The sequence below is a fragment of the Anas acuta genome, chromosome 1 (genome assembly GCF_963932015.1).
Source record: "Anas acuta chromosome 1, bAnaAcu1.1, whole genome shotgun sequence".
In the NCBI taxonomy this organism is placed as follows: Eukaryota; Metazoa; Chordata; class Aves; order Anseriformes; family Anatidae; genus Anas; species Anas acuta.
The window spans coordinates 132,401,177-132,428,070 of NC_088979.1; the positions used below are offsets into that span (position 1 = coordinate 132,401,177).

A 26,894-nucleotide genomic window follows, 5' to 3' on the forward strand; every position below is an offset into this window, starting at 1 on the left:
CAACTGAGTATTGTACAGCATACAGCGGGACTCTTCTAACTGTGACAAGATGGGAAAAGAGGCTAGAACAAGTTACTGTTTAAGTCAATGTATTCAACTCTAACAAAATAAAGTTCATTACTCACTGATTCTGAAGGAAAACTACATTTGTGTTCAGGTTCAAGTTTGCGGAGATCAAACATCACTAAAGATACCTGGGGAACCTCTTCTTTGTAGAAAAGAAATAGCCTTGATAATACTTAAAATAAAAATAAATACAATAAAATACAACAAAATAGATTTGAATATTTCAAGAAATCTTTAACAAAAATATATTTCACATGCAATATCTGAAGAAACCTGTAACACAAATGCAACCCACCACCACAAGCCTGCCAGGCAGAGCTTGCATCCTCTGGTGGGCTCTGCTGTGTTCCCAGTTGTCTCTGCTCCAAGACTGCTGACAATCTCAGTGAAGTAGACGTAGGAGTTATTACCAAGGGCTGTGATCAGTACTATTTGCAGCAACTTCTATCGTACCAAAACATGAGTCTCTGTGTGTCTGGTTTACAGTAATAGAAGCCACAGACAGGAGAGCAGAGCCAAGTGCTGTGCACAGTGGTACCATGCTGCCTAAGGGCCTTGCGGTAGGTGAAAATAACTTAAATTGTGAATGCTGACAGGCAGCTGATAGTTGTGTGTATGTGAGTGGGTGTGGGTGAATGCCTAAAACTGAACTTTTGGACTTTCAGGAACAAGCCTGCTAGCTACAACCGGTAAGGACTGGTTGTAAATTTTCGTAGCACCTGGACAAAACAAAGGTGACACGACCCCAATCCTCCAGCTAATATAAGCATAATAATATAGGGCTAGCTTTAGTCTGGGGACTCAAGGAAAAAAAAAAAAAAAAAAAAAAAAAACCAACAAATAGTCACATGTCACATTTACCCTTTCTAAGGCTGAAAAATCATGAAAATTACTCAACATCTTTCACAGAAGGCTTGCTGAGATGTCAAAGTCTACTACTGACTGAAAAGGGGAAAGAAAGATGATGAGATCCCAGTTTAACAGTCTGAATAGCTGATCCTCAGCTAACGAGTCATAAGCATAGTTTATATTGTCTCATGATGTTTAAAGGAACTAACTCACTAGAAACAACATCTTATTACTGGCTCTAAATTATTCTACCTTTTGTTCCTTTTGGACACTTTCTTAAGGCTCAATGTGGTCTGCTTTTCCAGATTAGACATTTCTTTGATAGCTACCTTCTGTTTGTTTAAACAGCAGATGCATACTTGTTACTTCCATTGGGCTTTAGACTACCACTTTTAACCAATAGTTCAGTTGTAAGGCACAAGAATGCAAGCAGATATTGCCTTAGTGATAGGTACTAATACTATTCTTCCTCATTACCTTGCTCAGGTAATCTCGCTATCATTCCCTAAATGCTCAAAGACAGTCAAAGGATGAGGAAAACTAACAGCACCTTCCCAGTTTTTATTATACTGACAAAAGTACAAGATTTGTTGCACTTTTTGCTAATTACTCTTCATCTGTGGCATTTCATCAATTGCAATATTAAATACACTATAAGCCTCATAGTGTATTTAATATAATGCCTCATAAATACACTATGAGGTGCAAGAGCGAAAGGACAATCTGTCAGTATGCTACAAGAAATCTCACAGATCTTTTAATCTACATGGACAGCATAATCCGATAAGCAGTACAAAATTCTGGCCTTCAGGAGCCTGTGCCCTGGTCTTGGTTCATTTCCATTTGCTGTGTTGTGCACTTTGCTTTCCTACTTGTAAAGTATGGATAAGGGCACTGATATAATTTATGATCAGCTTAAAGATCCAAGGCTGAAATGTTCTAGATGATACCTAGGAATTATTATTCACTTCTGAAAGAAGGAAAATCTAAAAAATATGTACATCTCTGATCCACTTGGGATTTGGGCTCCACATCTTTGTTGAATTCTCCTTCTCCAAGCTTCCTACTTAACCAATTACTAGTGTCACTGCATGGCCTGTTATAGCTCTCTCATTTTATTAGAAACCCTTAAGAGGTAGCAAACTCTGTGAGAAGATTCAAGTGGCCTACCAGAAGTATTGAGGCAGCATCTCCTCCATTCAGATCATAATGTAACAACTTTAGGGTTACAGACATAGGCACAAGAAAGATTTGGGTAATCTCACTGTTTGGAGTATTTAAATCAGAATTACATCCCTTTGCAAGAATCTCTTCTGCCAATAGGTCTAGTTAGATTAAATCAATTAATTTAAAATAAAAAATAATTGATTTTAAGGATCACAGGTTGGGTCACCTCAACATGATAAAGACTTATTTGGAAAGAACAAGTTTTGCTAAAGATTTATTTTATAAACTTATTAATGAATTCTGGACAGTTGTGTAGGTTAACAGATATAATAGATTACAGAACAAGAGTGTTTAGAAAACTTGGCCTGAGGATGATCTAGGGCAGGGCAATGACAGCATAATATACTTACTGTCACTGAAAACATCTGACTAGGATGTCATTTACTTGAAACATTGTATACTTAATTAGTCCCCTGTGTCTTCAGGCACTGGCTTTTGTCCCTAAATCTACAAACTAATGCATGAACGAAGTGAACTGAATGAACTGAATTAGTTCATTACAGATCTAATTAATAGATTCTATACATAAACCAAGATTATGTCCCTGACAGATGACAAATAAGCACAGACCCATCCTGTCATTTCCCAGGCTGTTGTCTTTTCCTTGGAGTTTTCCAACCAGCACATTCTCACTTCTGCATATTTTCAGCCTCCACAACAGCTGTGCCAAGTTTCCTTGACATCTCAGCAATGTCAAACCAAATAACTTCGCAAAATATTTGTTGGCTATTCTTTAAGACGTCTGATGTTGAGGCAGCTCTGGTATGCCAGGTAAACACAGGGCAAAAGAGCTTCTGAGCAGGTAAGCAAACAGATGTCAAACTACCTTACTCAGCTGTCATGTTGCTACAGATTTACTATGCAGCTGTACATTTCACTTCTGTTCTGCCAATGTCACATATATGCTTTAAACACTAAAGTGGGTAAAAGTAGGCCAAAAATAAGCATCCAGCTTTATATGCGGACAGATCAATAAAAATACTGAGAACTAATATTATTGTTTAACCTATTTTCAGAGTCCTGACCAGGGCACCATGTTTGACTTCCTTCTGCTCATATTTTTACAAGACATGAAAGAATACAGATTTTCAACTTGTTTATAAAATCCAAAGGCTTGCATAGCTCTCTCTGGACTTCCTGTACAAATGCTGCTTTCTGATAAACTTCCCACAAATGGCTTGAAAAGTATACCTGTGAAAATGGCATCACAGTACTGACTTTGTAGAACTTCTCTGATTTCTGTTAAAATTACGTTGTGGTTGCCAACAAAGAAAGGAATACATAACAATAACTGCCATAACTGCTAGTTACACATGCACTCCACCTGCTCTCCACAAAAACTTCTGTATATCATGTACAACACAAGAGCATGAGAAGTCCTGCAGGTCTATGCAAGGTTTTAGGTGACCTGTTTGAGCTCAGTGAGCTTTCACATATGAAAACAACTACATAACATCAACCGTTTTTGTAGATATATAATCCAAATTACATATTTATATAGATGAGGCCGTGTAAGTTAGGAATTGCAGTCACTATTAGCTGTGTTAGCTCTGAAAGGCCAGCAGGCACAGACAATGCAAAAGTCAAATGATAAATCTGAAGAAAAAAATTGAATTGTTCTAAGGAGGTAGAAGATACCAGTTTAATAATCCATTATCAGAAAAAGCCCCACACTTCCAGGATGAACTATATATTGTTATGGTGCCACTACTAAGATCCTGATTTTGAATTATTGGAAGATGAAAGTACTCTTCAGAGACTGCCTGATATGAAAAGCAATGAGACAAGTCATAACACAAAGGAGAGCAGTGTTTAGGAAAAGAAGAATCAATTAAAACAATGTTCTTTCTAAGCATTTGCCTAGTCTTTTAAAAGATTAAACTTTTCTTTGTTTCGAATTCATACTTGTGTCTGCATGTGATTAATAGAGCTGAAGAAAGCAGAAGACATTCACAAAGTCCTGTAATCTTGCATCAAATACCAAAGCCTATTGCTTTAAGACAGAATGTTACAGAATGTCAGCTCTGATAGTCTGAGGCATCTAAGTATCTATAATATCTATATATTCTTTGTGATAAATTAGTAAGGGGATTGTTCATTGTTCTTGAGAATTTAAAGAATCTACTGGAGAGAAAAGGTTTCACAACTCACGGCATTGTGACATGGAGACAAATGGGGAAGGGGGGTTGGGTAAACATCCTTGTTAAAACAAAGATTCTGTAAGATACCACCCACCCACCGCAAGACATCCTTTTTTGCCCCCACCTGAACACAAGCACAACGTGTGATCACCAGAGGAAGAATAACAACCCCCAACAACAGACTGCACAGCCTCAGAACAAGTCTCGACAAGTCAACAAGTCAACAGGTCTCAACAAGTCGACAAGTCTCGACAAGCTGGAACTTGAATGCTATAAAACAGCGACACTGGAAAGGGAAGTTGTGTGCCGTGGCGGAGCGGAGACTCCCCAGCCGCCCAGCGCTGTTTTGCTTGTGTCTGCTTACTTGATTAATAAAATAATTTCAATTGACCAGTAAATTGTGTGGTCTAACTTACAACATTCTTATAGCTATCCTCTTTTGGTGTTCTACTTGGTGCTTGGTAGGTAAGCCCCTGATACTCTTTTCTCAGGCTAGCTAAAAGTAAAGTTTTAAAATACAGATTTGTTTTCCTCTCAGAAAAAAAAAAAAAAAAAAAAAGTTAATGGAAAATATTTTCAAATGGAAAATTTAAATCATTTCCCTTGATAGGTGCTAAATACAACTTTTACTAGGTGTTCCCATCTTCTCTGAAAATCCATTCAATCAGCCTTTCATTCTAGGACAGGGTTCTGCATAAGAACATCTCGGTTCTGCATAAGAACATCTCAGATCTTAAAAAGGCTGACTACAAATCACTTGTGGCCAAGCTTCTTGCCACTGTGGGTTTTAAACACACCAAACATACTACCTCACTCTCCAGAGTACCATCAGGCAACAACAGAGTTGTGAGTCACCGTACCTGGTGACATTTAGATTTAGAGCTTAGTGATATGGTTTAGTGGAGGACTTGTTAGTGTTAGGTTAGAGGTTGGACTAGATGATCTTGGAGGTCTCTTCCAACCTAGATTATTCTGCGATTCTCCGTGTTATTGGATCATTTTCTCACTTTTTGAGAGCACTGAAGCCCAACTGTTTCTGAAGAGGGCTCAGCCTCTTATGGATCTTAAGATCTGTAGCAAAGTCAGCCTGAGGTGTCTTTATCCTGAATCACTTGCACACCCAGATTTCCAGTGGGTTCCCCAAAGCCTCAAGGTGCTTCAAATTCCACCATGGATCTTCAGCCATGGAGTGGCAGGGGGACGCACTCCTGGGAGCCAGGCTTGGCAGATATGGGCTCCTCCATCTTTCTGCACCTGTGCCACGGGGTAAAGCTTAACCTCCACCCTATAAAATATTTTCCAATATTGTGCTGCTTTCAAAAGGGCTTTATTTGGGATTAGGGGTTTAGAAGGACGAAAGAATGTTACCAGCATCTCTAAAGGATAATTCATCTTTTATAACCTCAAAAAAGATCAGGAAATGTTTATCCTTCTTTCTTTTTACGAGGGGGAAGGATGGCAGCAGGATTACTGTTGCTGCTATTATTATATTCCACCATTCATGCCAGAGGAGAACAAAGGCAATTCCGTTCATTGTTTTCCTTCCTAATTTTGTCTTTTCCCTTAAAGCAAAGTGCAAACTAAAGTATTCAAAGGCTGAATATAATGAGATTCTATTCTCTGCTACCTGCAGGACATAAGCATCACTTCTTGGAAACAGTCTTTCACTGACCAAGGTTTTGTTGCTATGGCGACTTCTGTTACCATTTGCTTTGGTGTTTACAGTCTGACAATGTGTCAAAAGCTTTAAATAACTAAAAAATCCTTTCTCTCACATTCCTAAAGGATGGTGGTTTCCGCTCTTCTACCCCCTGCCTCTGTTTTGTGGGCAGCTTTTACAGGGGGATGCAGCATTCTGTGTTCCATAATAAGCCTTTTAGGGCAGAAAAAGTAACTCAAGATGGGCAAAACCTGATCATCTGCACCTGTGCTGCAGTCATTTAGCTCAGGTAGTTGCTGCTGGGCATCCAAGACCCCTCCAGGCTGCAAGAGCACCGTGTGTGCCACTACACACCAAGACATCTGATCTACCACAGAAAGGAGGCATTTTTACATCTTAAAATAAAAGGAAAAGAAGAACATGAAAAGATCTCCATTAGGGAGAGGATATTTGAATAGTCCGGACATGGGCTCTGTGATTCCAGGTGTTTTCTGAATATATGTTTGTGTATATCCACACAGAGACTTGTAATTTGTTTCCGCAGGTCAGCTGATGCCAGCTTGGCAGCGTGGGTCCAGAGAAGGGCGACGAAGCTGGTGAAGGGCCTGGAGAACAAGTCCTATGAGGAGCGGCTGAGGGAGCTGGGCTTGTTCAGCCTGGAGAAGAGGAGGCTCAGGGGTGACCTTATTGCTCTGTATAAGTACATTAAAGGAGGCTGTAGTGAGGTGGGGGTTGGCCTGTTCTCCCATGTGCCTGGTGACAGGACGAGGGGGAATGGGCTAAAGTTACGCCAGGGGAGTTTTAGGTTAGATGTTAGGAAGAATTTCTTTACTGAAAGGGTTGTTAGGCACTGGAACGGGCTGCCCAGGGAGGTGGTGGAGTCACCATCCCTGGAAGTCTTCAAAAGACGTTTAGATGTAGAGCTTAGGGATATGGTTTAGTGGGGACTGTTAGCGTTAGGTCAGAGGTTGGACTCGATGATTTTGGGGTCTCTTCCAACCTAGAAATTCTGTGATTCTGTGTGATTCTGTGGTGTGACAGGTCAAGGCCATCCTTTAGCTTTGTTTGGCCTATAGCAAATGCTGCGACATCTCTCTGTATAAGGAGTTTGATAAGGACAGTGGGATTTTTCCCTGTAAAGCAGCCATACTAATGTAATGCACAGCCTAGAAGCAGTTATATCGGTATACTACAAACAGCTATCAGAAAAGCTGTTTTTTCTTTTTCATCTACATAAATTAGGGTAGATAAATATATCTGTACACTGAGACGTAGGAAGAGCAGTAGATATGTTTTATGGCAGAAAATAATGGGGAACAAGCACATACTGTAAGAAACACTCTGTAGCCAATAATTTAGGATTTCAGTGAAGTAGTAATTTATTTGCGATTGCAGTGGCGGGTGCCCCACAAGCAGGAGAGCACACCTGCTTCCAAAACACAGTTTATATACTTTTTGATGACAGGACCCTCCCCTGCTTCCCCACTGAGTGGGTAATCCAGGCTCACAATCTATCTGATGCTTCACAGACAATGCATGGCCTTCAGTTGCTGGCCTGTTAAATTTCAAATTGATTTTTTTACTACTTGAAGTGGTAATGTTTCTTCACTTACCTGACTTGAATTAACACTGTGATTTTCACCTAATTGTTCTAAGGAGTCTGGTTGTCTGCATTTTACAAGGTTTCCTGCTAAGCTTTCTTATCACTGTAAGCATATCTCAATACCACATTCCTTTCCTCTAAACAATGTAACTGCGAAAACAACATTTATATTCCCACAATACCACCAAGCTTGCAGGATATTTTCCATGTCTTCTTGCATGTGCCGCACACCAGACAATGCTAACAGCTTCCCCCCAGACCCAGCTTCAGACTGGTGCCCAGAGAGCCAGCCCTAGCAGTCCCAGCTCAGCTGCTGGAACCACTGTCTCCAGCTCCAGCAACCCCAGGGTGCTGCTGCCTCAAGTCGATGACAGCTCTCGAGTCACTTCTGCACTCTCACCATAGTCCTCGCTGGTCCCTGACATCCTGACCCTGTCCCCATCTCTGTTCCTGTCTCCACCCTCATTCCCATCCCTGTTCCCAGGGAGGTGTGGGATGGCCAGGGCTCGGGCTGCCCCTGCTGCCCTGCTGCTGGACGTGGGGAACCCCTGGCCCTGCTGTGCCCTAGTGCTGTGTACCAGATAAAGTCACAGCAGCAGTAGCACATGGGTTTGGGAGAAGGAAGCTGTCAGACCTATTTTGGTGGTGCCTCTGAAGAGATTTAAGAGAGGAAAGCAATTGGGGTCGCTGGTTGTAATAAGCAGCAATGTGTGATTGCAGAACCAAGGGCTGGGGCAGAAGGGCAGGCAGGATTTGCACTACTCCCCATGTTAGGCTGCAGGGAATCCCCACAGCTTTCAGAGGTCACTGTTCTAGGTGTTTACCCCCCCCCCCCCCCCCAAATCACTTCTGATGGCTCAGTGTGAAATTTAGTGCTGTGCAAAGCTTATTCCCCCTCTAAACTCCTGTAGCTACTCTGCCAATTACCCTAAAAGCAGCTCTTCAGAAAAGTATACCCTTTTCTCTCTCTCTTTTTTCCTTCCCTTCAACCTTTTTTTTTTTTTTTTTTTTTTTTTTTTTCTGGTGACCTGTCAAAAATCTGTAGCCACTTTAGAGACAGGGTGAGAGAAAAAAAAATCCAAGCTATCATGGACAAGATTCAGACTGTCTCCAGACATTTTGCTGAACTCATCAGAGTCACTGCTAGGTCACCTCCACTTTATGTACTACCTATGGATGGGGCTCATGCCCTGGATATACAGATAGGTAAAAGTGCCAGGTCAAAACAAGTGCTCTCACAAGCCAACCTCAATTCTTGGGCATAAAACCCAGCACACCTCATAGAGGCTGGTGATTTTTCCGCTTCTTTAAAGACGCTGATCATGTTACTGGGAAGTTATTTATGTGCTGAAGGGAATTTTTAGGATGATCCAACTAAGTAACTCTAAGAAGAGGGGATCATCTCAACTACTCTTACTGAAGACAGGAAAATCACCATGCAGTGCCTGTTCTTACAGATTTTACTAGAGAAAGTCCAACCTGATCCTTGTACTTTTTACAATGAAAGAAAACCCATTTTCATCCTAGAAAATCTGATGGAAATTTAGTAGATGTTTTCATAGATTAAATCTACAAAGGATTTGAGAACAAATTATTCTCTGAGGGGAGAGAGGTTAATGGAGAGTTCAGACTCCATGGCACCCAGTATTAGAATATGTATTAATAATTGGTGGAGAAAATGGGAAGCAAGTTGGCAAACTGCACAGAAAAGTAAGGCTGTTTTATTTGATAGGCCACAGTGGCAAGTCAAAAAAAAAATCATAGTGATTTAATATTGTTGAGGAATATGATGGAAATTGATGAATTCCACCCTTTGATCTAACAAATCCCATTGAGCTCTGAGGTTTTGCTCTTTTGGAAATTACTCCTGTCTTATTGCAGTACTGAAGCGCTCAAAAGACATGGCCAAACATCTTCCAAGTTTAATAATGTTATATATTATTACCTCCTGCTGCTGCTCCCCACTGCCCACTGACCTGGCAGTCAGGTTTGCCCCAATCATCTTCATAGACTACCTTAGCTCCCTCAGTGAATTCATTAGAAATCAATGTCTGGACACTTATGGTACCTATACTGTTTGTGCAGGGGCAGTAATTTCTGCCAGGTGAGTGGCAGCAAGAAGCTGAGGGGAAATAACATATTTTTTTTTGACAGAACAGCTGTGAAGCTCTTCATGTGAAGAGGGTGAGCTATTCACACGCTAGCTAGCAAATGCCGCTTCAATGGGCTGTGGCAGGGAGGTGACTGTGGGGATCTCCGTCTAAGACCCATGAATAGTGCTGGGCTGGCAGAAGTAGGGAGCTCCTCCTCTGGTCACACATAGCTGCTGCTCTTGCTTTCATCACTGCATCGAGGCTGTCAGCTCTTCTGAACTAGCAGTGTTTTTAACACATTTTATGCTGGGTGAAACAAATACAGATGAGGAGAAGTCCAATCATTTGTCAGATATTAGTAAACGCCAAAGACCTGTACACTAATATAGGTCCCAAATACTTATCTGAAAGATTGGAGGCATAAGTGGGGTATTGAGTGTTGGTTACAACTCCTAATTTACATGGATTCTCATAACAGATGAAGCAGATCTAATTCAGAACAAAACCAAATTATAAGCAAAGTCAAAACAACATCTTCCAGAAGCTATGCTTCTCAGCCAGCCTTACCAAGATATAAAAATACCGAACTGGTACTCTAAGATACTTAAACATCTTTCCTGAAACACTGGACTGCTTTAGCTCATGCCAAAGCAGTCTGATGTCACTGAAATGCTAGCAGTCACTGAAATGGAGTTTGGAGTACTGTATATTTATTTTTTATGATGAATCTTCATTTAAAGCTGCTAAAAAACTATTTATTTATTTATTCTATTTATTTAAGGTTTGTCAGGGGAATACTCCTAAAAGTCAAAATTTATGAGGTTTCAGGTTGAGTATTAGAGCTCTAAAGAGTAATCCGAGGTATTTTGTGGATAATTTGTTATAAGTGATTATGCAACTGAGCTCCGATGTTGAAACGAAGATTAAATGCTTACAGGATTTCAGCTAAGTACCTGGCTCCTAAAGTTAATATTCTACAAGACTACACAGACAGTAAGGAGGGCAATAATGTGCCTTCTGATGAAAGCACTGTATTTAAACTATATACCATCAAAAGAAGCTGTATTCTCTTTGCCATTGTGACTTTCAAATTATGATCCACAGATCAATCTGAAAATCCACAGAGATTTATAAGGGAGCTGCAAAGGGTAAGTAAGAAATCAGTTTAATCCTAGTGGTAAATCTGTCCTGCTGAGTCTGCTACTGCATTTTTTACAATTTGATTGGTCAAAAAAGACTGAAAAATACTGGTTCAGCAAAATTAAACAAATAAAAAGATAGAAAACTTGAAAAAAATCAGTTACACACATAACCTCTTCTCCCCAAAAATGTATTTACATGAAGCATTCAATTATCCCTGAATTCTGTCAAAAATGTTTTCTAGGAACAGGCTCAGTAAATAAAATAGCGGCTATAGTAATTAGTTGACCTTCATTTACCATCTTACAGCAACTGCCAACAGAGAAGTGTTATTAACATTGAAGCAAAAGGCCATCCTGACAAATCAGGAGACAGTTTTCAGATAAATTACTTCAGTATGTCTGCACTTCAAGCTGCTACAGCTCTATTCTTTCCTCCTGGGCTGTTCTTCCCCAAAAGATTTCAGTGAGACGTCAAAAACAAAAAGCAGGGGGAACATGTCTGATGAAATAAACTCTCTGAGTTTCAAATGGAAATCATTGAACTACATGCTATGGCAAACAGAAATTTCTAGACGCATTAAAGCATGGGGCAGAAACAACATCATTTTTAAGCCTCTAATTAATACTAACTAACTGATTCCTTTTATTTTTTCAATCAAAAGCTGCTTACATTCATCCCATCGTGAAGGAATACTAGGAAAAACTTCACGTGCTTTATGAGGAATGAGCTATATCACTAGAAAAGTAGCCAAAGTGGCTTTGAAAAATCGGAAACAGAAGGACAGAAGAAAAGTTACCTGGCCCATGCAGCAAACCAGTTTCTCTGGCTTAGTCCCTCATGGTCTCATCTAATAACACCATTAAAATCTGCAGTATTATAATTGGTTATGCTTTCTGAGGCATGTAGCGCTTTTTGACAAGTCTCTTTGTGCTGTGCCTCATTTCACATCACTCCAACACTACCTACTGGTTCCTTCTTTCCCCTTCTTTATTCCTTCCCTTGCACTCCAGCATATTCCTGAACAAGCTCACTGCCTGGGGCTGCATGATATTTGTTGGCAACAGCAGACCCGCTTGGGAAGTCACCACCTCCCACTGTCCTGCAGAGGTTGTCTCACCCAGTACCCCACCAGTCTGATAGTTTGTGTGGCTGTGCTTTTAACAGGATTTACGTATTGACCCAGCTTAAAACCTTTCCTCTCCACCATGTATAACAAGTGTGTTCCTTTTCAAAAATGCATTTGAGGATGAGGCAAAGCAAACACTGGTGATATTAATAGTGGTGATAGCTTTTAACAAAAGAGTATGAGTGTGTAGCTTGTGAGATGATGGTGTGTGTCCAGCAACAGGATAGAAATGTGGAAACATAGCTCAAGACATACTCTCAATTCCTGCTTGACAAGCTAAGCCTAAGAGAGACAGGCAAGATGGAGGAACAAACAAGATTTTACCAGTTGGGTTGGGGCAGTGGACAGGGAAGGGAAAGAACATCAAACAACAGCCTACTGCAAAGCAGTGACTTTGGAGCTGGGAGGTACATGGGGAGGAAGGATGGCAAATGGCTGGTGGCATAAATAGGAGTCGTCAAGCACAATGTTTACATTTGTACCATTGCTATCTCCAGTGTTATGAAACTTTAAATTACCAGGATTTTTTTTTTCATTTTTTATTCTTAAAGTAGGCATGTAGACATCTGCTTCATCAAGATCTTTATGTCTGTTTTTTACTGGAGTGCCTCACCCCTGTTCACACTAATTCAGGCCCAGAGTTATGTCCTTCTTTCAGTGTGGTACACTAACTACCTCTGCATCTCCTGAAAAGTCTTTGTTAGCTGCCCAAATTATCCTGATCATCAGTCTCCTTGTTTTTCCTCATTTCATAATTGATTGAGTTCACCCATATGACAAAAATAAACATTTTAAATAGTTGCAGCAAATGAGAGGGAAATTCAGTGAAAATGTCTCACAAAGTAACTAGGTAGAAGAAGAAATACAAACCAACAGATGCCTTTTTGGTCAAATGCATTAAATGATGGAAAGAAATGGAGAAATAGGAAAAAAAATCAAAACTTTAAGTTTTAGTGTTTCAGAAATGAAAACAAAACCTCCATTCAATGAGATGAAGATGCCTGCTCTGCTCTGAGAAGAAAGTATTTAGAAGAAAAAAAGTATTTCATGGAGCCACTTCTTTTTCACGTAAACTGAAGTTTACTAGTGCTTTTATTTGAATGGTTGTGACGTTCACTTCAGTGCCAAAATCCCAGTATTAAAAGTGGAACAAGTTGCAGGCAAGTAAGGTGGCAACCTTGGCACCTTAGAGAAACTAAGCAACCAAGGCAGGAATAGGACCAATGTCCTACTGACAGGTGAAATGTTCCCATCTGACAGAGCAGCTTTGTCCAGTTACCCTGCCTTCACTGTCTTTCTACTTCACACAAAAACAAGTGAAAAAGACTCCATCTCCAGTGTTGCCTATCTTAGTATGTGCTTATGCTCTGCTTGGCAGGTGGGCTGAAGGGGTTACTGTCTTCAGATACAAGGGAGTGATATGAAGGAGATGTGAATTAGCACAGTCTTTCCCTGTGAAACGATGAAAAGCACAAAGTGACATATTGACAGTAGTAATGCAACAGATGCTTAACACAAATTGCATTAACTGAACATCCAGAAGAAATAGTCTGCACATCAAACAGATAGTACATATTCAATATGAAAAATATATAAGTAAGTAGAACAAGGAAATATTTTTCCAGAATGAATAAAATAATATTTGCAAATATCCACGTTCTGCAAAGGATAACTTTCTTCTGGAAGACAGATTTTAGAATTTAAGAAGCACTAAGCACACTAAGCACACTAAGTTTACAATCAGATTGTCATAGAAAAACTATTCTAGAAGAAAATACAATTATCACAAAGACACACATAAAAAAATTTGTTTGATCTAAAATGTCACTGAATGCTTCACTAATTTTCTTCTTGAGCATTTTCAGCATCGTTAAGTATCTCAACAGTCAGGTTGTTTTCTAGGGGCATGTTGCCTTAATACATTATGTTTTGGAATTAAATAAAAAGCATTTGACACTTATGTGTCAAATACCAGGAACATTAAAATCTTGCCATGTAGTTTAAAATTATGTGTTTCAGTGCCAGCTAAAGACATTCCAAATTTATAAACAGGATCTGAGAACTTAGAAATGAAAACCGTAATTAAGATTTGTCACTGGCAGACAGAGAGGAGACTCCAGTGTACATGTATTTCCCAGGCCCACGTAGATGAGGAGGATCCCAGAATCACAGAAAGTTTGGGGTTGGAAGGCATTTCTGGAGATCATCTTTCTCCAACCCCTTGCTTGAAGCCAGATCAGCTGGAGCATGTTGCTCAGGACCATGTCCAGTTAGGTTCTGAGTACACACGGTGGGAGACTTCACAACCTCTCCAGTTGACCTGTGTCAGGGCTCGGTCATCCTCACATTGAAAGCTATTTTTCTTATGTTTGGATGGACTCTCCTGTGTTTCACTTTTCACCCATTACCTCTTGTCCTGTTGGTCATGATCTTCCTAAAGTAGCTGAGGAGTTGGTTGGCTTTTTTTTGTTCCTGGTAAACTTGTCCACCAGAGAGGAGCTGCTTTCCAGCTGGTCAGCTCCTAGTGTGCACTAGTGCATGGAATTATTTCTCCCCGAGCGCAGGACTTTGCATTTCCCTTTGTTGAATTTCTTGTGAGTCCTGTCATCCCACTTCTTCAGCCTGCTGTACAGCAGCACAACTGTCTGGTGTGTCAACAATTCTGAGTTTTGTATCCGCTAATTTACTGTGGGTGCAGTCTGTCCTATTGTCCAGCTAATTAACAAAAACATTAAAAAGAACCAGCCAAATTATCAAGCCGTGGGGCACACCACAATCAACTTGCCTGCAACTGGACTCTGCCACTGACCATAATCCTATCAGCCTGGCATTTCAGCAAGTTTTCAGTCCACCTTACTGTTCTTTTATCTAGTTTCTGTTTCATCAGTTTGTCTATGAGAATTTTACAGAAGAGACAGTTGAAAGCATTGAAGTCAAGATAAACTACATTCACTGCTGTTCACCCATCCAACACACCAGTCACCAGGTGTCATCAGGTTGTCCAGGCATCATTCCTCCTTCATAAACCGATGATGATTACAGAATCACAGAATCTCTAGGTTGGAAGAGACCTCAAGATCATCGAGTCCAACCTCTAACCTAACACTAACAGTCCCCACTAAACCATATCCCTAAGCTCTACATCTAAACGTCTTTTGAAGACTTCCAGGGATGGTGACTCCACCACCTCCCTGGGCAGCCCGTTCCAGTGCCTAACAACCCTTTCAGTAAAGAAATTCTTCCTAACATCTAACCTAAAACTCCCCTGGCGTAACTTTAGCCCATTCCCCCTCGTCCTGTCACCAGGCACATGGGAGAACAGGCCAACCCCCACCTCACTACAGCCTCCTTTAATGTACTTATACAGAGCAATAAGGTCACCCCTGAGCCTCCTCTTCTCTAGGCTGAACAAGCCCAGCTCCTTCAGCCGCTCCTCATAGGACTTGTTCTCCAGGCCCTTCACCAGCTTCGTCGCCCTTCTTTGGACCCGCTCAAGCACCTCGATGTCCTTCTTGTAGCGAGGGGCCCAAAACTGAACACAGGACTCGAGGTGCGGCCTCACCAGAGCCGAGTACAGGGGGACGATCACCTCCCTAGCCCTGCTGGTCACAGTGTTTCTGATACAAGCCAGGATGCCGTTGGCCTTCTTGGCCACCTGAGCACACTGCTGGCTCATATTCAGCCGACTGTCCACCATCACTCCCAGGTCCTTCTCTGCCTGGCAGCTCTCCCAGCCTGTAGCTCTGCTTGGGGTTATTGCGCCCCAGGTGCAGGACCCGGCACTTGGCCTTGTTGAACTTCATACAGTTGACCTCAGCCCATCGGTGCAGCCTATCCAGATCCTCCTGCAGAGCCTTCCTACCCTCGAGCAGATCGACACACGCACCTAGCTTGGTGTCATCTGCAAACTTACTGAGGGTGCACTCAATGCCGTCATCCAGATCATTGATGAAGATGTTAAAGAGGACCGGCCCCAGCACCGAGCCCTGGGGGATGCCACTAGTGACTGGCCTCCAACTGGACTTGGCTCCATTTACCACAACTCTTTGGGCCCGGCTATCCAGCCAGTTTCTAACCCAACAAAGCGTGCGCCAGTCCAGGCCAAGAGCAGCCAGTTTCTTGAGGAGAATGCTGTGGGAGACGGTGTCAAAAGCCTTGCTGAAGTCAAGGTAGACCACATCCACAGCCTTTCCCTCGTCCACCCAGCGCGTCACTTTGTCGTAGAAGGAGATCAGGTTCGTCAAGCAGGACCTGCCTTCCATAAACCCATGCTGGCTGGGCCTGATTGCCTGCTTGCCCTTCAAGTGCCGCATGATGACTCCCAAGAGGATCTGCTCCATGAGCTTCCCTGGTACTGAGGTCAAACTGACTGGCCTGTAGTTCCCCGGGTCTGCCCTCCGGCCCTTCTTGTAGATGGGCGTCACATTTGCTAGCCACCAGTCAGCTGGGACCTCCCCCGATAGCCAGGACTGCTGATAAATGATGGATAGGGGCTTGGCCAGCTCCTCTGCCAGTTCTCTCAGTACCCTTGGGTGGATCCCATCCGGCCCCATCGATTTGTGGACATCCAAGTGCCGTAGCAGGTCACCAACCAGTTCTTCGTGGATGGTGAGGGCCACATCCTGCTCCCCGTCCCCTTCCACCAGTTCTGGGTACTGGGTATCCAGAGAGCAACCGGTTTTGCCGCTAAAGACTGAGGCAAAGAAGGCATTAAGCACCTCCGCCTTTTCCTCATCTCTTGTAATTAAGTTTCCCCCTGCATCCAGTAAAGGATGGAGATTCTCCTTAGTCCTCCTTTTTGTGTTGATGTATTTATAAAAGCGTTTTTTGTTATCTTTAACAGCAGTAGCCAGATTGAGCTCCAGATGAGCTTTGGCCTCCCTAATCTTGTCCCTGCACAGCCTCGCTACATCCTTATAGTCCTCCTTAGTGGCCTGCCCAATTTTCCAAAGATTATAAACCCTCTTTTTTCTCCTAAGCTCAAGCCACAATTCTCTGTTGAGCCAGGCTGGTCTTCTTCCCCGCTGGCTCATCTTTGGGCGCATGGGAACAGACCGCTCCTGCGCCATTAGGATTTGCCTCTTGAAGAGCGCCCAGCCTTCCTGGACCCCTCTGCCCTTCAGAACCGCCTCCCATGGGACTCCACCAACTAGTGTCCTGAGCAGCCCAAAGTCAGCCCTCCGAAAGTCCAATACAGTGGTTTTACTGGTTCCCTTCCTGGCCCCGCCAAGAATAGTGAACTCCACCATTTCATGGTCACTCTGCCCTAGACAGCTCCCAACAATCACATCCTCCACCAGTCCTTCTCTGTTTGTGAAGAGAAGGTCTAGCAGGGCACCACCCCTGGTAGGTTCACTAATCAGCTGCGTCAGGAAGCTATCTTCCACTTTCTCCAGAAACCTCCTAGACTGCTTCCTCTGGGCTGTGTTGTGCTTCCAGGATATGTCAGGGAAGTTGAAGTCCCCCACGAGTACAAGCGCTGACAATTTTGCAACTTCTGTCAGCTGCCTGTAGAACTCCTCATCCGTCTCCTCATCCTGGTTCAGCGGTCTATAGCAGACCCCGACCAGGACACTAGCCTTGTTGTCCCTGCCGATCCTAACCCAAAGGGACTCGATCTTGTCATTCCTAGCCTCGAGTTCTACAACATCGAAAGACTCTCTAATATAGAGAGCCACACCGCCACCCCTTCTGTGCTGCCTGTCCCTTCTGAAGAGCCTATAGCCAGGCATCGCAGCACTCCAGTCATGAGACTGGTCCCACCACGTTTCCGTGATGGCAACCAAGTCGTAGCCTGCCCACTGCACGATGGCTTCCAGCTCCTCCTGTTTGTTACCCATGCTGCGTGCATTGGTGTAGATGCACTTCAGCTGGGCCTTTACCTTATCCTCCGGCCTTGCCATTGCTCCCCCTGGCACAGCCCCAACAGCCCTTGCTTCAGCCCCATCCCCCTTCTTACCTAGTTTAAAGCCCTCTCAATGAGCCCCGCCAGCTCCTGGCCCAGGATCCTTTTTCCCCTAAAGGATAGGGACCCGTCTACGGCCATCAGACCAGGTGCTGAGTAAACTGCCCCGTGGTCGAAAAACCCAAGATTTCTGCATAGGCACCAGCCCCGGAGCCACGTGTTTAACAGGTGGGCTTTCCTTGTCCTCTCCGTACCCCTCCCTGTCAACGTAGGGATGGACGAAAATACTACCTGCACTCCTGCTCCGTCCACTAACCGTCCCAGCCCCCTAAAGTCTCTTTTGATAGCCTTCAGGCTTCTGTCATCAATGTCGTCACTGCCCGCCTGGACTATCAGGAGAGGATAATAATCAGAGGGGCGTACCAGGTTGGGGAGCTTCCTGGCAACATCCCTGACCCTGGCCCCAGGGAGGCAGCAGACTTCCCTACGGGTAGGGTCAGGCCGACAAATAGGGCCCTCTGTCCCCCTAAGGATAGAGTCTCCCACGACAATCACCCTTCTTTCTTTCTTGGTGGAGGCAGTCCTGAGGTGTGGAGTCGACCTCCTCGCCCTAGGCATCCTCCTGGGAACCCTTTCTATCTCTTCCTCAGTCGCTGGTCTCTCAATCTCCAGGGCCTCAAACCTGTTTTGTAAGGGCACCTGGGAAGGTGGGGCCGGAAGGGGAGGGCATCGCCTGCCATGTCGTGCAGGGACCTGTCTCCACTCCTCCTCAACTCCCAGATCCCCTCCCTCTGTCCGACGGCGACAGGGCAGGGGGTCCACCCCCGTTTGGGGGGTCTCACCCCGGTACCTCTCCTTGAGGCCCTGCAGGGAGTTGCTCCAGAAGTCTATCTCTCGCTCACATTCCCTGATGGCCCTCAGCCTCTCCACCTCCTCCTTGAGCTCCGCCACCATTACTCCCAGTCCCTTTTTTGTCCTTCACATTTCTTGAAATGTATTCCAAGGCTATTTGCTATATCACCTTTCCAGTGATTGAGATGAGGTTGTCCTTACCTTGCCCTTCTATCTAAAGTGAATATCATTAAACTTGGAACTAGAAAGCACTTATTCAAGTAGAGATCTTGCATTTTATGACCTTAGTAGCTGTAAGAAAGAATAAGGGCATTTCCACAGAACGCTTTGCCCATATTTACTAACCTATATCTCTCATTACCCAGATCTTTCTATTTTCAAATACTTTCCCTCTCTCTGCAAAACAGTGCCTGTTCCTCAGCAGCAGCACACACCAGCAACTGAGGGTCTCCCTGCACCTCGTTCTCTTAATTCTTTCAAAATGCATTTTCTTCATCTCAGCTCAAACTTCCCTACCACCTTCTACTATCATACTCTTCTACTCTTTTCCTCTCTTACTCCTTCCCAGTCCAAGACTATATCCAAAAGGTCTTCAGCATCATTTCTACCATCCATTCTAGCAATAGAATCAATTAGATTAAGTGGCGTATTTCTGAACAAAGTAGTCTGACATATTTGGGAATAAGCATAAAATACCAGGATGAGATTCACTCTCAGAAATGGCTTTAGGAATTTATTCATGCACGGGGTATGTCCTATGTCCCACTGAGACTTGCATGCCAAACCAGGCCATCAGAATGGCCTGCTGCTGGATCCTAATCTTCTCTATAACACAATAGGACATTATTACCTGAAAGTAGGAGGACAGTACCGTGTAAGACATGGAAACGATTGCAATACAACATTCAGGCATTTGCTCTCAGACTTCATATTTCTCCATAATCCTTCCAGCCACAATGAATTTCTCTTCTGCTACTGCCAAATTATATACAGCTCTGTGTCAGTTTTCTGGAAAACTGTTCACCGCGACCACCTGGTTTTTGACCAACCAATTTGCTATGTTCTGCCACTGCCTCAGTCTCATTTTGTTGTCTTAGTTCTCTGAAAATAAGCCCCCAGGCTTGTTTTCACTAATTATTAGTGTATTTATGAGAGTACTGACCTGAGGATCCTTAATGAAGACACTTTATTAGTAAGTACAGCAAGTAATATATACATTAACTAATGAATACTTTTAATGTCTTCCAAGGACTAGGTATCACATTTTCTTTATTCTAGGATTTATGATTTTCAGAAAACTAATGTTACTATCTCAGACTGACCATGCCTTAACTTCCAAAGTATAATCACTAAGCAGATGGCATGAAGCCCTTATGAAGACATCCTAATCTGAATCAAAGTTGTTAACTCATGCACACATAACAATAATTTTTTTGTGTTTGGCTGTCCTGAAAAATCCATCTTTCTCCTCAAAGCATTTGCAGCCACAGGCCAACCATACACATTTCATCAAAGGGAATGCTACTTCTGAAAGTACTACTGGAGAAACCTGGGTTTTAGGAGTCTGACAAACATATTTGTTCTTTGTTTAAAATTTTAGTTTTAAAATTTGCTTTTTTAGTTTAAGGCATGTATGAGAGTTTGGTCTTAAAACATTTTTTAATTTCTTCATCCTGTAAAAACAAAGGTAAGCCACTCTTTTTGTATTCAGCTGGGAGACAGATTAAGACTTTCTTTCTTAAATGGCATGAAGACATAGATCAACTTTAAATTTTGCACTGACATTTGACTCTTTCAGACCATCTTTAACAGATGAGTGTCTGAGGTGAAATCCAAGAAACTCATGTATAAATGTGCAGCCACTAGTACACTTGTCTCACAGGCACTCATCTGACAGGGGCTTTTTTGGGCACACAATTACTTCACCTTGTATTGCAGTAGAACTGAATGTTAAAACGTATTTCTATTTCCCTATACAATTTATAGCAAACAATACTATGAGTCTTGGAAATTAATCTACAGTTTCAGTGGAAAGAGATTGTGAATAACCTCATTTTAGTTTTATAATAGGATGAGTGATGCATCAGTGACACTTCTATCCAAACCTGAAGAGTTGAAGTACTGCAGATTTTACTGTGGACTTACTTTAGAATAGATAACCAGCCTGTGCCCAATGTTCTTTGCTATTCTACAGAAACTTACAGCATCTTTTCTCACTAATCCCTTGTAATGACATAGATGCACCATATTACTTTGCCTGCAACAAAATCACAGGGTTGGAGGGAATGTGTTTTTTTTTTGAAGCAGGTAGGCCAAAATCTGAATGATTAAAAAGTTTGGAGGCTTTTTAATATACTTTTATATTCTATATTTTATCTAGTATATACTGATAATTTTATGGAATTATACATATATATGAAACATAGTAATATGCATTATATCTACAGGGTGCACAATACACCCTGAGTAAGGTAAAATTCATATACTAAATTAAGAAGTAAAACTACCAGAGAACAGATAATGAAGATAATCTCAATAATACTTCATGACCCAATGAACAGTTTCACAGATTCTGTCAATCAGTTCAGAATTCAGTAAAACACCGCAGTCTCCATCAAGTCGTGGTACAAATCGTTGGACTTGAAATATTTTTCATAAGAGATATTCATCAGATTTCTTTATGCTTTCTACAGAATGCTATGAATAATAACTTCTGAGATAGCATTTTGACAGTGGTATATGTTAAATACTCCTATTAATAACAGTATTTAAAAACAAACAGATGGTAACAAAAGTCCTTATATGACTCTCACATGCGTCATCTCACATAGATGACTCTCATAGATAAGCTCTCGCATTAATTTCAGTTTCAGCACTGCTGCTCCAGCCTCCCTTTTCCTCTTGCAGTTTCCCTGGTTAGGACACGGCTAGTTTCAATACTTAAACCCTATCAGTTACATGGGAAACAGCTTAGTTTAAAACTTCTTCATCCTGCTGGTGTCAGAGTTAAAGACCTAAAGAATAGATTTTCTTTGCTTTTTTCTAAAACCCTTCTGAACTGTGTATGATGATTTCCCTCAAAATGTCTGCTTCGCACCTGTACTTTCTTCTGTTGGAGTCAAAGCACTTTAGAGTCTTTCAAGAGGCTACAAATCTTAACAATAACACAGCTTTCAATAACTCCAGTAAATTCTCTTTTTTCCTTGTCTTTTATTCAATTGCACAAAAGAACAGTAGGGGAAAAAAGGTAATTTAATTAGCTCAGGGTTATGCATATGGGAATTAAAGAGCAGTTGTACTCTGAAGTGTATCTCTGTGAAATGATACTTCACAGTGTCACATTACAGTACCTCAGTGATTTCAACCCTGAAAAGTGATCATAAGTCCTGTACCCTATTGCTTTCTTGATATTACTGGCAATGACCAGTAATAGAGATGGTCATTAAAACTTGTTAACTACTTTGCTGATGAGGCTCAATTCATATTGCTAGCTGTACAGGGTTTGCTGATGTGAGTGGAAATAAGCAGGAGACAAAATATTTGGTAGGACATAAAAGCAGGCATGGTTTTGAGTACCAAAATTGTACCCCCAAATCAAAACCCACAAAAGCTGAACTCTTCAAGAAGTCCATTGGGAACCAACTTTCCCAGGTAAAAGCACTACCTGGCTCTGGTGGGTAAGTGAGCAGAAATTTCCCTTTCTTACTGCATGGACTTTGGTAAAATACTGAGGGTAAAATGCCAGCTCTATTCACTTTTCCCTTAAAACTAGAAAAGGGCCAAATGATCAACAACATTTACACTTGCTCTTCATACCCCTCTGTGCAGTGAAATACAGTGGAGTTAAGGGAATAGGTCCCTTTCTCCCTGCTTTTGCTTAGTTTTAGATATACGTATGACATGAAGCTAGCAGGGATAGCTGGTTTGAAATGAAAAAGCCTAGGTTTTTAGATGGTAGGAACTTCACTCCTTTCCCGACTTAACTTTTCTGTTTAGAAATCTCATTGTAAAATTCCTGAATACCAGCTGGATCCTTGTACATCTCATAAAATGGTCTCCTGTGGTGCAAGAAAACTTCTTTGTTTGGCTAGTAAACAAAAAATACTATCTTTATTCAAACAGATATTTAAATATTCACCTCCATCCATAATTATAGTAGAGAGAGTTTATTATTAAGTTCATAATGACTTCTTCAGGGTCTAAAACCTTTCCAATGGAATTCTGTTGTTGATGAAAGGCACAGTGTCTCATCATACTGCTCGAATTGCTATAACATAACTGATACCACCGCTAGACTCTCTGAATCTCAGAAGGAAATTTAATGTAATATTTACAACAGTGGAAAAAAGAAGCAATAGTCAACTGTATAAACTTGATCCATGCTCATTGAAGGACTTTACAAGGTTCCAACAGCTTTGCTCTGCCCTAACAGAGACATGATTTCATTTCCAATCCTGCTAAACGAAAAACTTCTACAATTACTTTGGTCTTCAAAATGGGGTGAAAAATTGTTGCAACCACTCAAGACTGGAATCTTGTTCGATACAAAAACACTTTTAAAATTGACCTAGATGCTGATATCAATAAGAAAAAGTTGTATAGAAATCCTCATCTTTTAGTTTGCCTCTTTATACATGTATATCACTCATACCATAGGTCATTTTTTATCTTGCAGGAGAAGTTGATTCAGTACACTATGAAAGCTATCTTGTCATAGCATGTGTGATCTGCTCTGGAGACAGCTTGCAAATTGTCAAGTTGAGTCAGAAAAAAATCTTTTTCTCAGCAAAGTACTAATCATAAAATAATAAAAACAGTGTTAAAAAAAAAAAGAGTCCCTAGTGTTGGAAATCCTGAGATTGTTGTGTTTCCCCAGAAACATTCCTGCTTTCTGAAGCATCCACCTTTCAGCCTTTCCTTTGAGCACATTTCCTGGAAGAGAGAAAATCTGAGCTAGACTTTTTCCTTTATGCCCCAGAGACTCCTGGCTTGTTCCAAGCATTTTGAAGTCAGAAGACTACGTGTGTCCCTGCACTATGTATATAAGAAGCATTCCCTTAAGGACAGAAATCAAGAGCCTGCAGCATTTACGCTACAACTGTTGCCCAAGTTGTTCAGCATAAATGTAAAGACAATCCACTGTGTGTTGAAAAACAGATGCCTTATGAATGCAAGTGCCAAGAAATAATTCAGGATGAACCACGGTTGTCTCCTATGTGTAACAGACTGAGCAAGCAGCATGAAAGAAGCAGAGAGAAATAAAAAGATATATCTTTTGAAGAGAAAAGATTCTCAGATTTTTACTCTGCCACTCAGGCAAAAATAAGAAGGAAAACAGTACTTCCTACGTTTTTAACATATATCCTGACCATAGGTAGTCTTACTGAGAAAGAAAGCATTTTCTGAGGACCAGAAGGTTACAAACAGATTCCTAGCAAGAATCTGAGTATATAAGAAAATATAAGAAACTGCTCTTTGCAGTTTAGGAGGTCTCTTTAATTGATTTTTTTTTGTTTGTTTGTTTGCAGGTCTGAAAATATTAACAATAAAACCTTGAGCTTGCTATCTGTTTTCTCATACTGAAATATAAAATCAGCTGTTGTAAAGATATTTTCTTATATCCTTTGAGCCTTGTTAGCATAATGTGTAGCTGCAATGCACAATAAACACTCAGCAAGCAACTTGGTTGTTTTCTTCCCTCTCTTCTTTGGAAGTAAGATAAATACCATGACAGAAGGTGAGCATATAGAAAAAGAGGATCAAATGCTCCTAAAAAGGCATTCACCATCCTCTATTTTCACATATGTTAAGCAACAAGGCAGCCATTTCAGCAACTTATTCATATTTTTTTGCTTTGTAGGTCTTCAGTGTTTTTTATCCAACCTTTCAACGGCTAGTACTGCTTTCCCCTTTCCTTGCAACTTACGTGGTTGATCCTTGTAGTTCCAACAGGCTTTTCTGTACATTAATCTGTTTGCACACGGCTCACTGCAAATGAGGTCAGAGGAAATAGCAGAACAGTGTCACTGTGAGTGCTGTCAGAAAGACTGTGCAAAGCCTAAAACATTTATTTCAAATATTCCATCTTAAGTTATTAACGGTGAAATCATGTTAAATAGCTAAGACATAAGTGAAGTAAATTAGCTGATTTTGTTTGATGAACTATTCATGTGTGTACATGTTATTAAGATAATAGCCTTAATTGCTTTTTATCATTTGTACAATTTTACTATTTGCACTAGCTGTGACAATGAAAGGAAAATGTTTAGGTTCAAATTCTGGCTATTAGCACATTAGCACAATGCTGAAATGTTTATATTGCAAGAACAGCAGAGAACTTGTGCCTAGTGAAAAGACCTTTAAGAGACTTATGAATACATTTCTATTAGAAAATCCAATTCAGATCCTAAACTGTGACAAAAACTTCCTTCCATCAGATTCAAAGCAAAGGAACAAGACAAGACTTATATAAACCATGTATTTTCTGTGTTCTATAAAAAGGAAACCCAAGTAAAAGCAAGAATCTTTTCTTACCCTAACATTAGGAAATGTTGTAAAACCAGACTTTGAATGCATCACTGCATAGAAAACAAGAAAATTGTCATATATTTTGTAGTAGTCTATTTCTACATCACAAAAATCACTGCAATGCTAATTCAGGTGTATTTTTGACGAAACTGACAATATGTCAGCAAACTTACTGCATAGATCCAGAACAAGAGGCAATAAACACTACGGCCCTTACTAGCAGCTTCACTTTACCTATGCCATATGCAGTTCTCATCACTCACATTCATATTTTCTCAGGGCACCAATAAAAACTTCACTCCACTTTAACTCATCAGAAATAGGACTCACGTATTTAAAAGCATTTCATACTGCTTAGTGGGAGAGATTCATATATAACAGTTTATTTCCACTGCCTTATGCTTTGGGAGTTACATTTATAAGAAATATTTGGTAAAATAATGAGCATTTCTCACTAAAAGGTAATTAAAATAGGATCAAAAGTTTGTTGTTTACATGCCTAAGCAGTTCTTGAAGGAAATAAGGTAGAAATTTAAATGAAACTTTGTTCAAAAGGATTCTGTGAGTTTGTTAAATACAACAAGGCTTAGAAAACAATTTTACCATTAGCAAGTCAAAGGCAGAGAGATGGCTTTTGAATCTCAGTATCTGTTCTTTCCAACAAGACACATCTGAATTTTGAAATGTCTTTAATACAGGGCTGTATTAAAGATGATGGTTGCTATACATCAGGCCAACATAATTTCATTACAGTTCACTCGTTCGTAAGTTCCAGATTTAATTTTACCATTCTTCATATAATCAAATCATTAACTAGAACTTCAGTCCTGATATGAGTTGTTATGATTGAAAGGTCATACTTATATTAAAAATACTGCATAAAGTATTGCAAAGTCAAAAAAAAAAACCCACAGTTAATATTGCTATCAACTTCAGCTGGACTACTCCAGGAAAACAGTTGGGATTTGGCCTGTATCCCTGACAGTCAAAGCTGACAAACCATTAGTTCTTGATTGTCACTTTCTCAGTTCTCAAAGCTATGAATAAGATGACTGCAAAGTCATCCTCGCCATCCTACCTCTCCTTTACCCAGGATGTCTCAGTATTGTTATTTACTGTAAGACATTGTTATAAATGAAGTCTCAACTAATCTGAATTTAGTAATATTTATAAAAGGAATATTTATAAAAGTTATAAAAGGCAAGTAAACAGCGCCAGGTGTGCGGGGAGTCTATGTTCCACCAACACGCAGACACGAACATCAAACTTTCTAAATATACAGAACATTGCTTTTACATACTAAACCCGAGTATGCGTGTACAATCAGAAAAGGTAACAAGCAATCCTTTAAGTTCCATGACTGTGAGATATGTTTATCTGATTCGTGTCAGTATGGAACAGTGCTAGGGCCACATGGTATGATGAATGTGACCTTCTGTCTTACATACCCTTGTATAACCACAAGTCTAAGAAAAACAGAGTGGTTAATGTATATAGTTCTTGTATCTTGCAAAGGAATGTTTTAGCAATTCGTGTCAATAGAGAGCTTGAAGGGAAATGTATTTGTAGGTTTTTCCTTGAAGTCTCTGATATCTGGGGGGTTTCAGAATAACTGCTAACTATTATCAGTATTGCATGGGACACTATGCAAGTCTCTGATATCTGCCCAGGAGATTAAGAAGACGGGGAGAGCTGAAGAAC

At 41.1% G+C, this 26,894-nt stretch overlaps 1 long non-coding RNA gene across 14 annotated transcripts in view; it reads right to left on the reverse strand.

Annotated features, from left to right (window-relative positions):
- Window positions 1–26,894, reverse strand: part of LOC137842946 (uncharacterized) — an 80,455-nt gene that overhangs the window by 17,352 nt on the left and 36,209 nt on the right. For 10 of the 14 annotated variants that reach the window (XR_011089285.1, XR_011089299.1, XR_011089286.1 and 7 more), the window contains one exon: window positions 18,772–24,653. The exons of 2 other annotated variants lie outside the window; for them this stretch is intronic. This is a non-coding gene — a long non-coding RNA (uncharacterized lncRNA). Of the gene's footprint in view, window positions 1–18,771; window positions 24,654–26,894 lie in introns of those variants that run through there. 2 more of the 14 variants (XR_011089294.1, XR_011089283.1) reach the window with 1 other exon arrangement.